Here is a 17,676-nt window from a genome sequence, read left to right as displayed (position 1 = left end):
AGACAGTGACCCAAGCCGGGAATCAAACCCGGGTCCCTGTGAGGCAGCAGTGCTAACCACTGTGCCACCGTGCCGTACTAAACTGGTAGCTGAGGCGGGGAGAGAATGATCTTCTGAGGAGCCATTGATTAGACTGGGCCAAATTTCCTGGAGTTTGGAGGAATCGGAGGTAATCTCCGCTGAAATAATGCAAAGTTGACAGGGTAGCTGCTGGGAGGATGCTTCCTCTGACTGTGAAATCTCAGAACATGGCGGTGGCCATTTTGGATTGAGATGGGGAGTAATCCCTTCAGTCAAGAGGATTGTGAACCTTGGACATCCTCAGCCACAGAATACGGTGGCTGCTCGGTCATTGAGCACATTTAACTCAGCGGCTGACATATTTAAATACCGAGGGAAGGAAGGGATATGGAGGTACTGCCGGGAGGTGTAGCTGAGGTCATGAATGAGGGAGCAGGCATGGTTTGGTGGGTGGGATGCGGATCGGGCCATTGAATGTCCTACTCCAGTTCCTATTTCTTATGTTCTTGCATGAAACAAAATGGTGATGAGGCTGAACGGATTTCAGAGTGAAATTAATTCACTCCGGCATGGAGCTGTTGGGCCGAATGGTCTATTCTTGTGCTGTAAATACAATGTTGGGTTCCAGTGACCCTTCTGGCCCCATTCCGCATTCACGCTGCCTTTACAATATAACGCAGTGTACATGTGAAAAGAAGCAATGGTGGCACAAATCTACCCTGAAAAGTGTAAAGGCTTCCTTCACCTCTTTTGTTTAGTTTAGTTTATTTATTAGTGTCACAAATAGGCTTACATTAACGCTGCAATGAAGTTACTGTGAAAATCTCCTAGTCGCCACACTCTGGTGCCAGTTTGGGTACACTGAGGGAGAATTTAGCACGGCCAATGCACCTAACCGGCACGTCTTTTGGACTGTGGGAGGAAACCGGAGCCTCCGGAGGAAACCCACGCAGACACGGGAGAACATGCAGACTCCACACAGTGATCCAAGCCAGGAATTGAACCTGGATCCCTGGCGCTGTGGGCCAGTAGTGCTAACCATTGTGCCACCCTGCTACCCAAGTGGGTAGCACCCCTGCCTCTGAGCCAGAAGCTCTGGGTTCGGGTCCCGCTCCTGGACTTGATGGCCGAGGGGGGTGTATAATAACACGGTCAAATAGATTGGGTGGAAGCTTCTGATAATTTGTCAGAGTGTTGGTTTCAGCGAGAAAACCGGGGCGTGGCTCTCCAGATTCTCTGGCAGTCTGTGCAAGGGGATGTGATTTCCACCATCACTCTGGCAGGGTGGGGTCTGATAGAGCTGGCAACATTTGGCTTCACAGAGATCAAAACGCCATCTTTAACAAGCATTGGGGTGACCCCCGCATACAAACATTGGGGCAAGCCCACCTCCCACCCCCACACAGACAATGGGGAAACCCCCTTTCTCTCTCTCTCTTTCCCCACACACATAAGGAGAACCCTCCCCCCCGCCTCCAACCCCCAAGAGGACAAATCCCTCTCCCTCCGGGGGCGATACTTACCTTTGCGCCCCTGACGTGTAACCCTCGATACCTTCCCGTTTTGCTAAAGCTGTTGTAAATCTCGCTGACATAATGTCACACCGGCGATGAGGGGGGGTGGGGATTCCCTACCCAGGGGGAGCTTATGGCGGGGTAGCCCTATAAGTACATTTAAATTTATTTAAATATATGTAAATATATTTAATGAGGGTGGGTGGGAACCTCATTGCGTCAGATCCAAAGATGTGCGGTTAGGTTGATTGGCTAAATGGACCCTAGTGTCAGGGGATTAGCAGGGTAAATATGTGGGGTTATGGGAATAGAGCCTGGGTAGGATTGTTGTCAGTGCAGACTTGATGGACCGAATGGCCTCTCTGCACTGTATTTCTTTGCCGAGGTTCTGATTCATGCAGTCTTGTGGGATTATTCGTTGGCATCGCTATTTTTGTCCCATTGAGTGTGTCAACCTGTAAATCCTTCCAAACATGCCAATGGCTGGTGGTAAGATCGGGAGAGACTCCTGGTCAGCCACGCTTGATGTGGAATGGTGTCCCCCAAGCTATAAGCCCCTGGTGACAGATTGGTGACCTATTCTGAGAATTACTAGTTACAGAAACAGACAGAAGTCTGCCTTAGTGCGCCGCTGGGTGTGGGAACGGAAGTAGAATCAACCTCTGGCCAAGGACACAAGGTAACCGGTCCTTGCAGCCACAGCCTCAGTGGTGCATCCTCAGAACACAAAGCTGCCTCTCAAAAAAATCCATCTGCTGTTTGAGACTGAAGCTGAGCACCGTGCGCTAGCTGGAGAGTTCGAGCACTGGCTGTGCCCTGGTTTGGCTCAGTCTGCAAGCATGATCTTTTAATTAAAAGAGCTAAAACTGACTAATAACCAGACCGTGGACAGTGAGGTATTTCCTTTAAATAAGATCTCCTTGCAGTGGTCTGATTTCTGTGTTCTCCGCAAACGCAATAATATCCGTGTTCAGATGAAAAGCAGAGATTTTCCTCTTGCTTTATTTTCCTCTCAATGTGTGATTCGAGGTCCTTAATGACACTGCTACTCAGTAATGTCTGCGTTGCTGTTTTGTCAACGTTTAGTCATTAGGTCGATTGGCAACTGCCCCAGTAAATCAATACATCAAAAGAAGTTTGAGACTCAAAATTGCAGCAATAGCAACAACCACCTTAATACGGATTCCTGGTCAGGAATCTGAACCTCAGCGAGATGGGCACGTCTTGTATAGAGGAACAGTTTGCAGCAATAGAATCATAGAATCCCGACAGTGCAGAAGGAGGCCGTTTGGCCCATCGAGTCAGCATAGTGGCACAGTGGTTAGCACTGCTGCCTCACAGCTCCAGGGACCAGAGTTCGATTGCCGGCTTGGGCCACTGTCTGTGTGGAGTCTGCACATTTGCCCCGTGTCTGCATGTGTTTCCTCCGGGTGCTCTGGTTTCCTCCCACCGTCCCAGAGATGTGCAGGTTAAGATGATTGGCCATGCTAAAATTGCCCCTTAGTGTCCCAGGATGTGTATGTCAGGGAGACTACCAGGGTAAATATATGGGGTTTTGGGGATAGGGCCTGGGTAGGATTGTGGTTGGTGCAGACTTGATGGGCCGAATGGCCTCATTCTGCACTGTAGGATTTCTATGATTCTATGAGTACACCGACCACAATTCCACTCAGGCCCTATCCCCATAACCTCATGTATTTACCCCACTAATCCCCCTAACACTAAGGAGCAATTTAGCATGACCAGTCAACTTAACCCTCACAGTCCAAAGATGTGCGGGTTAGGTTGATTTGGCCATGCTAAAAATTGCCCTTAGTGTCCTGAGATGCGTAAGTTAGAGGGATTAGTGGGTAAAATATGTAGGGGTAGCGCCTGGGTGGGATTGTGGTCGGTGCAGACTCGATGGGCCGAATGGCCTCTTTCTGTACTGTTTCTGTGATTCTATGATCTTCGGATTGTGGGAGGAAACCGGAGCACTCGGAGGAAACCCACGCAGACACGGGGGAGAACGTGCAAACTCCACACAGACAGTGACCAAGGCTGGAATTGAACCTGGGTCCCTGGTGCTGTGAGGCAGCAGTGCTAACCACTGTGCCACCGTGCTGCCCAATAAGGGCCTGTTATGAGACAAGTATGAATTTGAAAAAATAAAGTACGGCACTTAATGCTCGCAGGACTCGAGGAAGATCCCAACGGATCCTGCAGCCACCAAGCCTGGCTACAGCTCGTGCTGGAGTACTTTAGAGGGGTCGGTTTTTGTCCAATGTGTGCAGGAAGGCTTCCTGATGCAGTATGTAGATAGATCAACAAGAGGTGAGGCCAGATTGGATTTGGTACTGGGTAGTGAACCAGGCCAGGTGTTAGATTTGGAGGTAAGGGAGCACTTTGGTGACAGTGACCACAATTCGATTACATTTACCTTAGCAATGGAAAAGGATAGGTATATACCAAAGGGCAAGAGATATAGCTGGGGGAAAGGAAATTATGATGCGATTTAGCTGGCATAGGTTGGGGAAGGAAACTGCAGGGTAACTGTAATGTGGAACTTGTTCAAGGAACAGCTACTACGCGTCCTCGATAAATATGTACCTGTCAGGCAGGGAGGAAGCAGACGTGTGAGGGAACCGTGGTTTACTAAGGAGGTTGAATCTCTTGTGAAGAGGAAGAAGGAGACTTATGTTAAGATGAGACGTGAAGGCTCAGTTAGGGCGCTTGAGAGTTACAAGTTAGCCAGGAAGGACCTAAAGAAAGAGTTAAGAAGAGCCAGGAGGGGACATGAGAAGTCTTTGGCAGGTAGGATCAAGGAAAACCCTAAAGCTTTCTATAGGTATGTCAGGAGTAAAAGAACGACTAGGGTAAGATTAGGGCCAGTCAAGGACAGTAGTGGGAAGTTGTGCGTGGAGTCTGAAGAGATAGGAGAGGCACTAAATGAATATTTTTCATCGGTATTCACACTGGAGAGGGACAGTGTTGTCGAGGGGAGTACTGAGATGCAGGCTGTTGGACTGGGTGGGATTGATGTTCATAAGTAGGAGGTGTTAGCAATTCTGGAAAGGGTAAAAATAGATAAGTCTCCTGGGCCGGATGGGATTTATCCTAGGATTCTCTGGGAGGCTAGGGAGGAGATTGCAGAGCCTTTGGCTTTGATTTTTGTGTCGTTATTGTCTACAGGAACAGTGCCGGAAGACTGGAGGATAGCAAATGTTGTCCCCTTGTTCAAGAAGGGGAGTAGGGACAACCCTGGTAATTATAGACCGGTGAGCCTTACTTCTGTTGTGGGCAAAGTATTGGAAAGGATTATAAGAGATAGGATTTATAATCACCTAGAAAGGAATAATTTGATTAGGGATAGTCAGCACGGTTTTGTGAAGGGTAGGTCGTGCCTCACAAACCTTATTGAGTTCTTTGAGAAGGTGACCAAAGAGGTGGATGAGGGTAAAGCGGTTGATGTGGTGTATATGGATTTCAGCAAAGCGTTTGATAAGGTTCCCCATGGTAAGCCTTTGCAGAAAATACGGACACATGGGATTGAGGGTGATTTAGTGGTTTGGATCAGGAATTGGCGAGCTGTAAGAAAACAAAGGGTGGTGGTTGATGGGAAATATTCATCCTGGAGTTCAGTTACTAGTGGTGTGCCGCAGGGATCTGTTTTGGGGCCACTGCTGTTTGTCATTTTTATTAATGACCTGGATGAGGGCGTGGAAGGATGGATTAGTAAATTTGCGGATGACACTAAAGTCGGTAGAGTTGCAGACAGTGCGGAGGGAAGTGGCAGGTTACAGAGGGACATAGATAGGCTGCAGAGCTGGGCTGAGAGGTGGCAAATGGAGTTTAATGCGGAAAAGTGTGAGGTGATTCACTTTGGAAGGAGTAACAGGAATACAGAGTACTGGGCTAATGGTAAGATACTTGGTAGTGTGGATGAACAGAGGGATCTGGGTGTCCATGTGCATAGATCCCTGAAAGTTGGCACCCAGGTTGATAGGGTTGTTAAGAAGGCGTACGGAGTGTTAGCTTTTATTGGCAGAGGGATTGAGTTTCGTAGCCAGGAGGTCATGCTGCAACTGTACAAAACTCTGGTGCGGCTGCATTTGGAGTATTGCGTACAGTTCTGGTCGCCGTATTATAGGAAAGATGTGGAAGTGTTGGAAAGGGTGCAGAGGAGATTTACCAGGATGTTGCCTGGTATGGTGGGAAAATCGTATGAGGAAAGGCTGAGGGGCTTGAGGTTGTTTTCGTTAGAGAGAAGAAGGTTAAGAGGTGACTTAATAGAGGCATACAAGATGATCAGAGGATTAGATAGGGTGGATAGTAAGAGCCTTTTTCCTCGGATGGTGTTGGCTAGCACGAGGGGGCATAGCTTTAAATTGAGGGGTGATAGATATAGGACACATGTTAGAGGTAGGTTCTTTACTCAGAGAGTAGTAAGGGCGTGGAATGCCCTGCCTGCAGCAGTAGTGGACTCGTCAACATTAAGAGCATTCAAATGGTTATTGGATAAACATATGGATGATATTGGAATAGTGTAGATTAGAGGGGCTTTAGATTGGTTCCACTGGTCGGCGCAACATCGAGGGCCGAAGGGCCTGTACTGCGCTGTAATGTTCTATGTTCTATGTAAATGTAGGTCTGGTTTCGGAGATCTTGCAGACACGCGGGAGGATGTTCGTGCATTATGATGGCTGACGATTTTTTAAATCACTTCTCTTGTTTTGGGTTATAATAGCAGGAGCAGAGAGGCAGGTTGTCCTGTTAAGATTGTGGCTCAAAGTGCTAGACCCGTTACCCTGATGCTGGTTATCGATGCTGGTTTTTTTTATGCTGTGAAAATCCTCCAGTCGCCTGTTCGGGTACACTGAGGGAGAATTTAGTACGGCCAATGCACCTAACCAGCACGTCTTTCGTTCTGTGGGAGGAAATCGGAGCACCCGGAGGAAACCCACCCAGACACAGAGAGAACGTGCAGACTCTGCACAGTGACCCAAGCCGGGAATCGAACCTGGGTCTCTGATTCACATTCTCCAATCGACTGTAATTAATGGCACAAATAATTTGCTAATATATACTCATGGAGAGGGTGCAGAGGAGATTTTACCAGAATGGTTCCAGGGATGATGGGCTTCAGTTACTTGGAAAGACTGGAGAAGTTGGCATTGTTTGTCTTGGAGAGTTAAGAGAAGTTTTCAAAATCATGAAGGGTTTTGCCAGATCAGATGGGGAGAAACTGATGGGAGGGTGGCGAAGCAGTGGGCACAGATTTATAACAATTGATAAAAGATCTGTGGGGAAATAAGGGTTTTTTCATTCATTCATGAGATATGGGCAAGGCTGGCATTTGTTGTTCATCTGTGTTAGCCCTCGAGAAGGTGAAAGTGCCTTCTTAAGCTGCTGCAGCCCATGCGCTGTAGGTGCACCCACAGTGCTGTAAGGAAGGGAGTTCCAGGATTTTGACCCAGCGACAATGAAGGGACGGCAATGCAGTTCCACGTTAGGGTGGTGAGTGGCTTGAAGGGGAATTTGCAGGTGATGATGTCCCTGTCTGCCTGCTGCCCCTGTTCTTCCTGGGTTAGGAAGGTGATATTGAAGGAGTCTTGGTGAGTTGCTTATAGATGGTAAACGTTGCAGCCATGCTGTGCCAGTGGGGGGATGGATGTTTCAGGCGATGGATGGGGTACTGGTCAAGCAATCTGCTTTATCCTGGAAGGGCTTCGAGCTCCTTCAATATTGTTGGAGCCACACTCATCCAGGAAAGTGGAGAATATTCAATCACACTCTTGACTTGTGTCTTGTAGATAGTAAATACTCTCTGGAGAATCAGGTGGTGAGTTATTCGCCATACAATTCTGTCTCGGACCTGCCCTTGTAGCAACGGTGTTTATTTGTCTGGTCCAGTTAAGATTCTGGTCAATGTCAATCCCCACAATGATAATGGTAATGTTCAGTGATGGTAATGCCATCGACTGTCAAAGTTTAAAGTTTATTTATTAATGTCACAAGTAGGCTTACATTAACACTGCAATGAAGTTAGAAAATCCCCTTGTCGCCACACTCCGGCGCCTTTACGGGTACATCGAGGGAGAATTTAGCATGGCCAATCCACCTAACCAGCACGTCTTTCGTTCTGTGGGAGGAAACAGGAGCACCCGGAGGAAACCCACATACTGTGCAAACTCTGCACAGACAGTGACCCAAGCCGGGAATCGAACCCGGGTCCCTGGTCCTGTGAGGCAGCAGTGCTAACCACTGTGCCACTGTGCTGCCCTGCAAGGGCAGGGGCAGAAAATTAGATTCTCTCTTTTTGGAGCTAATGCGTAATCTCTTTGAAAGATTAGAGCCACCCCCTTGCCCGTTCCCCATATCTCTGCCATGCTTTCCTTTTCAGCCACATATCCAATTCCCTTTTGAAAATGACCCAAAACGAATCTATTTCCACCATCCTCTCAGACAGTGCATTCCAGGGTCATTTGTTTAAAAAAAACCCACCTCCTCTATGGTTCTTTTTGAATTTTCAAACTCACAAGAGAGTTTTCTCCGGAGAGAAGAAGTAAGTGGACCCTGTAAAAATGAAGTATTCTTCGCACGGTCGGAAACCTTTAGGAATAAACTCTTTGGGTTGGGTTTTCCGGCCATCCCACCAGTGGGATTTCCCTGTCCCACCAAAGTTAGACCCCCCCCTACCCTCCGCGCCCAAGGCAGGTTCCCCCTGCGGCTTGCCCGGGATGGGCAAGCCGCGCAAAATGCTGTAGACACCAGCGGGACTGGAAGATTCCCTCAGCAACCAATGGTGCGACCCCTCTGCTGCCAGAAACCGCAACGCCGGTGGGGGAACAGGGGGTCGAAAATATGTTACATTTCATGATGTTACATTTTTTCCTTAAAACTCTAAATGAATGAGAACGTTTATAGGATTGCAGATAGCATTGAATTATTTCCATAGGTTGGGGATGTTGTGGGAGTACAGAGAATTATTCGGCTTACTGCACTTTCATTACCTGTGAGTGTTCAAACTTTTGTTTCTTTGTTCATTAGTATATGTTTCTCATCATATAGGGTTAGGTGGATTGGCCGTGCGAAATTGCCCCTTAGTGTCCCAAGATGCGCAGGTTAAATGGATTAGCCATGGCAAATGTGTGGGTGTAGACGGGGGTTTCGTCTCGAGGCTTTGTATTGCTAAGCGTAATCTAATACAGAGACTCAAAATGCAGTGTCCTGATTTTTAAGACATGACTTTATTTAACCAAACGATCGAATGGGAGAATGATATGAGGAAGCCCTGCACTCAAGGTAAAGAATGCGGGCAGCCCAATATCGGTCTGAAGAACAATGCCTCCATGAAGGCAATTATGCATTTACCAAATCATATGGCCCCCCCTTTCCGGGAAACATAATCCAATAATTATTAATACAAATCAGTCAATAATTATCCTGTCATTAACTCCAGCCAATAACAATACACATCATGACCTAAAGGGATTTCATTTGTTATTAATTACGGACAATACTCCCCTCCTGTTGTCTCATAACATGAGATGCTGGACATGAAATGGGAGGACGATTCCACGGAATTGAATCCACGTGACTCTCGTCCGATCCTGAGAAATTCTTTATGTCTGCTTGCAACCTCTGTTATCTCTTGGAGTTGTATCACCCTATTCATAAAGCCAGCATTAGTAGCCATCTTGTTCCTGACCACTGCTGACAGCATTACTGCGTTTCAGGGGACCTATTGCTTCTTCCTTCTCCCACCGGGGCCTGCTGTATCTTGTCACTGACTGAAGTTTCACAAAATGTGACCAAAAGCAAAACACATACATAAATTCAAAACACATGTTTTAAATGAAAAATATTTGTTAATTATGCAGAGCTGTCTTCTACGGCAACAGCCCTGGCTGGCTTGCGTTCCCATAGTCCAAGATCATTCATTCTAAAGTTAGTATCGTGTTAGTGTTTCTAAATCTATGGTTTGTGAGTTTTATTAGTCTATTCTACATCAGTGGGGTTACAGAGATAGGGCGAGTGATAAGGCCTGGGTAAGGTGCTCTGTCAGAGAGTCAGTGCAGACTCAATGGGCCAAATGGCCTCTTCTACATTGTCGGGATTCTATGACCATCTGATGCCATTTGCTCAATGCTGTGGAAGTGGAATTTTAGTTGACATACTGGCTGGAAACTTAAATGATGTGAAGTAAAAGCTTCTTACGCAATTTTTGTTCCCTATTAATTTTTTTTGTGCCTTTCTTCATTGAGTTGCTTCCCTGCCCCGGAGCACTGTGGGGTTAATTTCTGGGAGTCGAGCACAGAATTTGATAAACCATCCGGTGCCCAGTGCTTACTTTCTGGTGGAATCCCTTGGAAAACCTCCTGTGCCAATGTAAAAACCACCCGTGAAGCCTGGCGGGTACAATGGAAAGCTGGTGGAAGAGTCAGGTCAAGTAGAAAGGCTGAGTAAGCGGGGGTGGATCCGGGGGAGGGGGGGGGGGAAGAAGAAGCAGTATATTTATTATTGAGTGGAGAATGGCTTGCTTTGTGTTCAAGGGCACAGAGCACACCCTGGGTTTGGGTGGCGCTCAGAACACACACAGTCTCCTCACTTAGCCACCTTAAGATGCCGTCACGGCCCCTTGCCCAGCATGGCTTCCCTCTGCTTGTGATGAGGGAATGGATTCCTCTGAAAGAAGGTCTGTCTGTCTGTACTTTCACAGAATGCGAAATGGGAAGTGCAGGATCAGACCAGGCAGCGAGGGGGAGGACGCCACTAATTTTACCTCACGACAGCTGCTTCTAATTTGTGGTTAGTTCATTGCCTGGTTTAACTGGGAGCTCACTGAGGCCCAACATAAACGCTGTGTGAGAATAGAGACAGATTTTTCTCGGGTGGACAGGTACACTGACTGTGTCACTCACTGTCTGAAAACTGGATATTTTTAGAATGTGTCCTGCGTCATTGTTTAAAAAAAAAAATTACCCGATTAAAATGAACTTAGCTGGACAATTCGGCTAGGCAGTGCGTGGCACTGTGCTTGTTATCTGCTTCACTGCTTCAGTCTAGTTCCATGCTCCCAGCAACCCTCAATTCCAAACTGACCCAGATTGGCCCAAATCACCCACTGCCCAAAGTGCCCGGTCCAGAATCTGGCAAAATCCGGCTCAGCCTTGGCCCCAGAGGCTGCCGGTTTTGGGAATGTTAACCTCTATTTGGTCACCATGAGACCATTAGATATATGAGCAGAATTAGGCCATTCGGTCCAACGAGTCTGCTCCGCCATTCAGTCACAGTGGTACAGTGGTTAGCACTGCTGCCTCACAGCGGCAGAGACCCGGGTTCAATTCCAGCCTTGGGTTACTGACTGTGTGGAGTTTGCGCATTCTCCCCGTGTCTGCATGGGTTTCCTCCAGGTGCTCTGGTTTCTTCTCACAATCCAAAGACGTGCGGGTCAGGTTGATTGGCCATGCTAAATTATCCCTTAGTGTCAAGGGAATTAGCAGGGTAAATACGCGGGATAGGGCTTGGGTGGGATTGTTGTCAGTGCAGGCTCGATGGGCCAAATGGTCTCCTTCTGCACTGTAGGGTTCTACGATTCCAAGATATGTTTCTCAACCCCATTCTCCTGCCTTTTTCCCCATAACCTTTGATCCCCTTCCCAATCAAGAACTTGATTGTCTTGATTAGCGTCCAGAATTTATCTATTTCTGTGTGAAAGACACTCAGTGACCCGGCCTCCACTGCCTTCTGTGGCAATGGATTTCACAGATTCGCTACCCTCCGGCTGGAGAAATTCCACACATTGAGTGCAGCACTCCCTCAGGAGCAGCGTCCAGTCCTCCCTGTCCAGATTCCCTCCGTGCAATGAGCCCAAGCATAATAACAGGAAACTCTACCCATCGTGTTTCACATTGTAATGTCAGGGAGCTGTCAGTCTGTAACAGTCGTACAAGAAGCAGGAACTTCTCCCACTGATGGTTACAACCAAATCTACAGTGTGAACTAGAGTTTATTTTATCCACATCTCCATGCTGGCCTATATATTTACCATGGCAGCGTTATTCTTATTTTCTACTTTGCATGGAATCTCTCCAACTGTGCTGTTTGCACTGGGAAAGCAATGCTTCCGTGGACCTTTATACTTTAGTTTAAAGTTTTAAAGTTTATTGATTAGTGTCGCAAGTAGGCTTACATTAACACTGCAATGAAGTTACTGTGAAAATCCCCTAGTCGCCACACTCCGGGTACACTGAGGGAGAATTCAGCATGGCCAATGCACCCTAACCAGCACGTCTTTCAGACTGTGGGAGGAAACCGGAGCACCCGGAGGAAACCCACACGCAGACGTGAGGAGAACGTGCAAACTCCGCACAGACAGTCACCCAAGCCGGGAATCAAACCCAGGTCCCTGACGCTTAGAGGCTGGATGGAAGAAGAGACGACGCACTAAACGGTCAAATCCGGAATTCCCGGGACAACCTGGAGTTGTGGGACAAGGCGCGGAGCTTTTTTGAAGCGAGGATGAACCAAAGTGTCCGGGAGACTTGAACCTCTGGGCTGAGCTTTCCCATCGCTGTGAGGGTGGGCTTGGAGGTGGGGAGCGGGCTGGGGAAATAGTGGGGGGAGAGCCACGTTTTTCCCGCTGCCAGGGAACAATCCCAAAGGCAGCCAGGGCAGCTCCATGGAGGTGGCCTTGCTGTACAAGGCTGGGGATCATCCATCAGAGCTACAGGCTCCATGCCACTGTATGTGGGCTGTGTGCATTAAAGACCTGCTGTTGTGGCTTCCACCAGCCCAGTGGAGAGGGGGGTTTTCTCTCCATCCACACGCCTTCCAGAGCTCGGTACCATCGAGGGGCCAACCGTCACTCTTTATTGGGCAGCGAGAGCGGAGGCGGCCAATAAGGAAGCAGCCACCCGGAAAATTGCTCCCCCAGTCTCACTCCTGGTGAGTGTGGACTCGGATCCCCCTTTTGTTGGCCAATAGCGGGATCCCAAAGCCCCGTGCCAAAATCCAGCCCAATGTGCCTAATGAGAGTGAAGTCAGTGAGAGGGCAGTTAGTCCATGCTACATAAAGTCTTCAACAAAACCATTAACTGGAGTTCCTATGCCGACAATACATAGAGATTACAATTTTTATCACTTTACCCAAGACTGGGCCATATAAGTAATGATTACAGCAAAACATCACGTAGTCAACATTTCAGCCGAGCAGACCATACACACAGACACCTGCACATACGTATATACACACCCATATGTATACAAACACGTACATACACACATGTATACACACATACACATGTGTACACACACATATGTAAATATACAAACACATTTACATGCACACGTAGACAAACACATACACATATATACACGCACATATGGAAAAGCGTACACAAACACATGTATACACGTGTACATATACGTAAATATACAAACACATACATGCACATGTAGACAAACACATATACACACGTATATACACATGTATACACAAACATGTACACACACATGTATACACATGCACGCGCACACACAAGCCTATATGCACACACATGTATGGACATGCACAATCACACAGAGGCATACACACACACAGTCATATATACACACATGAATACGCACACACAGAAACATGCACGCACACACACACATATATATATACACACATTTGGACATTTACTTCATCACCCAGAAACCTACTGAAGTTTTTTTTGACACCAGGTTCCAGCTGTTTTTGACGATACTAAAATAATTGCTCTGTCCTGGATTAGCCTGGAAGCAGCAATTACAGCAGGAACTCTGGGAGGTGGGAGCGGGGTTCGGGGTGTGTGGCGAAGAGAGAGAAAAACAAACCTTTACACTGTTCCTCCCCCCCCCCCCCCCCCGCCTCACCCCCAGATTGCGGGTGTCGATAAGTGTTACTGAGAAGTAATTTTACTCAAACGATGGCGAGTTCCGATAAAAGAAACTAAAAAGTTCTTTCATCACCTGGGTCAGTTTAAACGCAAACAGCTTAAATTTTGAGGACATATTTCATTGCTGAGAGCAGCGGAAGGAAAGGTCACGACCTTCTTGGTAAAAGAGCACCAGCAAGTTTACTTAAGTAATCTTTCAGGAATCACGGTACTTATTATTATGGGTCATTAATATAAACGACCCTTTGAAATGTGTGTTTTTGATTATCAGGCTGCAATCAGAATCATTGCCCTTTTGGATTGATAAGCGCCCTTGCTCTCATTAAAAACCTTATACTTAAACGGTCGGAATGCTAAAGGAGGGATTTTGAGACCAGCTTGAATTACATTCAACCCTCACAGTGAGGAGGAATGCACTGGATTGGCCGATGTTAGTGATAAGAAGCATCAGCAGCCAGTGTGGAGTTTACCCCGACATTCGTCCATCACCGTTTGTGAGGTGAGGGAGACTTAACTATGTCGAATTTATCATCCACAAGGCGGGAGTCCCTCACGGACTGTGCAGCCAAAACACCCTGACCTCCCGATCGCAAAGTCGTTCTTGTTTTGCTAATGAGGCCTTGAACTCAGCAATCTCTGCCACTTGATTTATAACCCACGCTGGCAACCGCAACGGTCAGAGAAAAAAAAACCTCATCATTACCCAGCTTTGATCAACCGTCCGTCAAATAGGGCCAGCCGGTAATAACCGCGAGAAAGAATTGGCTGGAAATGAGGGCCACATCAGCAATCTGAGGTCAATGAAGAGAGACTTTATCTGTATTAGTGAATCATCCTTCTCACCATGCAGGAAACTTCCAGTTTTGTGTCATCTACAAATGCTGAAATTGGCAGAGCTTCTGAGAAGTCGAAGGATTTTATGAGACTTAGGTGGCACTGAGTGTGTCTATTTGACTGAGTTCTTTTTAAATTCATTCATGGGACACAGGCATCGCTGGCTGGCCAGCATTTATTGCCCGTCCCTAGTGGCCCTAGGAGGGTAGGTGAGAGTCAACCACATTGCTGTGGCTCTGGAGTCACATGTAGGCCAGACCAGGTAAGGACGGCAGATTTCCTTCCCTAGTGAATCAGATGGGTTTTTCCAACAATGGTTTCATGGTCACCAGTAGATTCTTAATTCCAGATATTTTTTATTGAAAATTCCTCCACCTGCCGTGGCGGGATTCGAACCTGGGTCCCCAGAACACTAGCTGAGTTTCTGGATTAATAGTCTTGCGTTAATATCATTTGGCCATCGATTCCGCTCTCCATTTGACTGTGTCCATTTGTAACACAGTACCACATAACTCTTACAAAATCCTTTTTTATCTTAGAAACTCAGCTAGTTTCAAATTGTGTAGATGACACAAAATTTGGAAGTATCCTGAATGGTGAGAGGAACTGGGGACCTAGTGGTGGGAGACATAGGGTGGTGACAGTCGGCTGCTTTAGTGACCGGAGGCCAGTGACTAGTGGTGTAAGAACATAAGAACTTAAGAAATAGGAGCAGGAGTAGGCCATCTTGCCCCTCGAGCCTGCCCCGCCATTCAATAAGATCATGGCTGATCTGAAGTGGATCAGTTCCACTTACCCGCCTGATCCCCATAACCCCTAATTCCCTTACCGATCAGGAATCCATCTATCCGTGATTTAAACATATTCAACGAGGTAGCCTCCACCACTTCAGTGGGCAGAGAATTCCAAAGATTCGCCACCCTCTGAGAGAAGAAGTTCCTCCTCAACTCTGTCCTAAACTGACCCCCCTTTATTTTGAGGCTGTGCCCTCTAGTTCTAGCTTCCTTTCTAAGTGGAAAGAATCTCTCCACCTCTACCCTATCCAGCCCCTTCATTATCTTATAGGTGTACCACAGGGATCCGTGCTGGGCCCGCTATTGTTGGTCATTTATATAAATGACATAGATGACTATGTGGGGGGTGGGATCAGTAAGTTTGCCGATGACACAAAGATTGGCCAGCTGGTTAACAGTGAGGTTGAGTGTCTTGGGTTGTGGGAAGATTATAGACGAGATGGTCAAATGGGCAGATAAGTGGCAGATGGGAATTAACCCTGAAGAGTGTGAGGTGATGCACTTTGGAAGGAGTAATTTGATAAGGAAGTATACTGTGAAGGGTCTGACACTGGGAAGCTCCGAAGAACCAAGGGACCTTGGCGTGTTTGTCCATAGGTCTCTGAAGGTGGAAAGGCAGGTTAATAGGGTGGTGAAAAAGACACACTCGCCTTTATCAATTGGGGAATAGATTACAAAAGCAGAGCGGTTATGATGGAGTTGTATAGAACTCTGGTGAGGCCACAGCTGGTGGACTGTGTGCAGTTCTGGTCACCACATTATAGGGAGGACGTGAACGCACTGGAGGGGTGCAGAGGAGATTCACCAGGATGTTGCCTGGGATGGAGCATTTAAGTTATAAAGAGAGGTTGGATAGGCTTGGATTGTTTTTCTGGAGCAGAGAAGACTGAGGGGCGACCTGATTGAGGTGTTAAAGATTACGAGGAGCAGGGACAGTGTGGATAGGGAGCAGTTGAAGGGTCAGTTACAAGGGGCCATATCCCTCTACTCCCATCCTAGTTATGTACTTGTCAAGACACCTCTTAAAAGTCCCTATTATATCTGCTTCCACGAGCTCCCCTGGCAGTGAGTTCCAGGCACCCACCGCCCTGTAAAAAACCTGCCTCGTACATCTCCTTTAATTCTTGCCCCTCGCACCTTAAACCTATGCCCCCTAGTAATTGACTCTTCCACCCTGGGGAAAAGCTTCTGACTATCCACTCTGTCCATGCCCCTCATAATCTTGTAGACCTCTATCAGGTCGCCCCTCAGCCTTCGTTGTTCCAGTGATGTTGGGTAATGGGCTGCTACTAAGGCAAGCAGAGCAGTTTTAGAGGAAGCTCCAAGCACAAGGTTAGCTGGTGGTAATTCGAAATCAGGTGAAATAGGCGGAAGTGCTGGAGTTTCTATTCCAGCCTTGGGTGACTGTCTGTGTGGAGTCTGCACGTTCTCCCCGTGTCTGCGCGGGTTGCTTCCGGGTGCTCCAGTTTCCTCTCACAACCCAAAGATAGGTGGATTGGCCATGCTAAATTGCCCCCAGGGGGAGTAGCAGGGTAAATACGTGAGGTTACGGAGATAGGGCCTGGGTGGGATTGTTGTCCGGGCAGGCTTGATGGGCCAAATGGCCTCCTTGTGCTCTATCGGGATTCTATGATTCTATGTTTAGAAGTGACAATAGCTCACAATTAGGTTGTGGAAAAGGACCGATGCAGAGGAAAAGAATTGTACTTTCTTTGTTAAATATTTATGAAAACAGACTTAAATTTAACAGTGATTTAAAAAAAAAATCAATTTAGTATGAATGACAAGATGAATTTGTATCTTCAGAAATTTTTGTCTGAATAATTTTACGTAAACCCAGTGCTCATTTGCATTTTATACAAAGTGCGTTATGTTGGCTTCTCCACAATGTGACTCAGACATTCATCCATTCTATCCATGTTGAAACATGCTGTGCCAGCCAGCAAGCCACTTGGGAGGTGCCTGAAATGTACTTGATCCAAGCCAAGTTATGCAACAATTTGGGAGCTCAATAGATTCAGGGCCACATTCATTAGAAGTGTGATTTTCTCGCTCTACGGGCTATTATTAGAGTTACAGTGGATCCAGAGTACAAGATTTCCCATGTTCTTTGGAAAAAATTGAAATTGTTAAACGCAGGAAGCAAGTCTATAAAATGAAGTCATCATTCATAGCTTTTGGGCATGTTTTCTACCCTGTTCTGTCCAGCTACAAAATGGCTGCCCTGTCTTTCTGGAATCTAAAATGGCAACCATGCCCCAATTTGGTTCATCATTCGCTGTGTAGCCGATTGTCAAAATGATTTTGCTGCTCCCATATTTGTTCTGGATTGCACTCACCTGTGGGTAAACAGAAAAACAGTCAAGGATTTACCGGGATGTCCTAGGCCTTTGCACAATTAAGCTAAGCCTCACAATGATTTGGGGGGGCAGGGGGCTTTGAAGTCAATATCATTTTCTTTAATGGGACGTGAGCGACACTGGCTGGGCCAGCATTTATTCCCGTCCCTAACTGTCCTCCATTTAAGAGGGCATTTGAGAGTCAACCACATTGCTGTGGATCTGGAGCCACATGTAGGCCAGAGCACATAAGGATGGCAGATTTCCTTTG

General features: G+C 47.1%; 1 protein-coding gene across 4 annotated transcripts in view; it reads left to right on the top strand.

The window, feature by feature from the left end:
• ltbp1 (latent transforming growth factor beta binding protein 1) overlaps positions 1-17,676 on the top strand; it is a 356,653-nt gene that overhangs the window by 163,817 nt on the left and 175,160 nt on the right. The gene's annotated exons all lie outside the window — the stretch shown is intronic.

The sequence above is a fragment of the Mustelus asterias genome, chromosome 15 (assembly GCF_964213995.1).
Source record: "Mustelus asterias chromosome 15, sMusAst1.hap1.1, whole genome shotgun sequence".
Classification (NCBI taxonomy): domain Eukaryota; kingdom Metazoa; phylum Chordata; class Chondrichthyes; order Carcharhiniformes; family Triakidae; genus Mustelus; species Mustelus asterias.
Note: the sequence above shows the minus strand (reverse complement) of the source record. Positions and strands in the feature narration are given on the sequence as shown.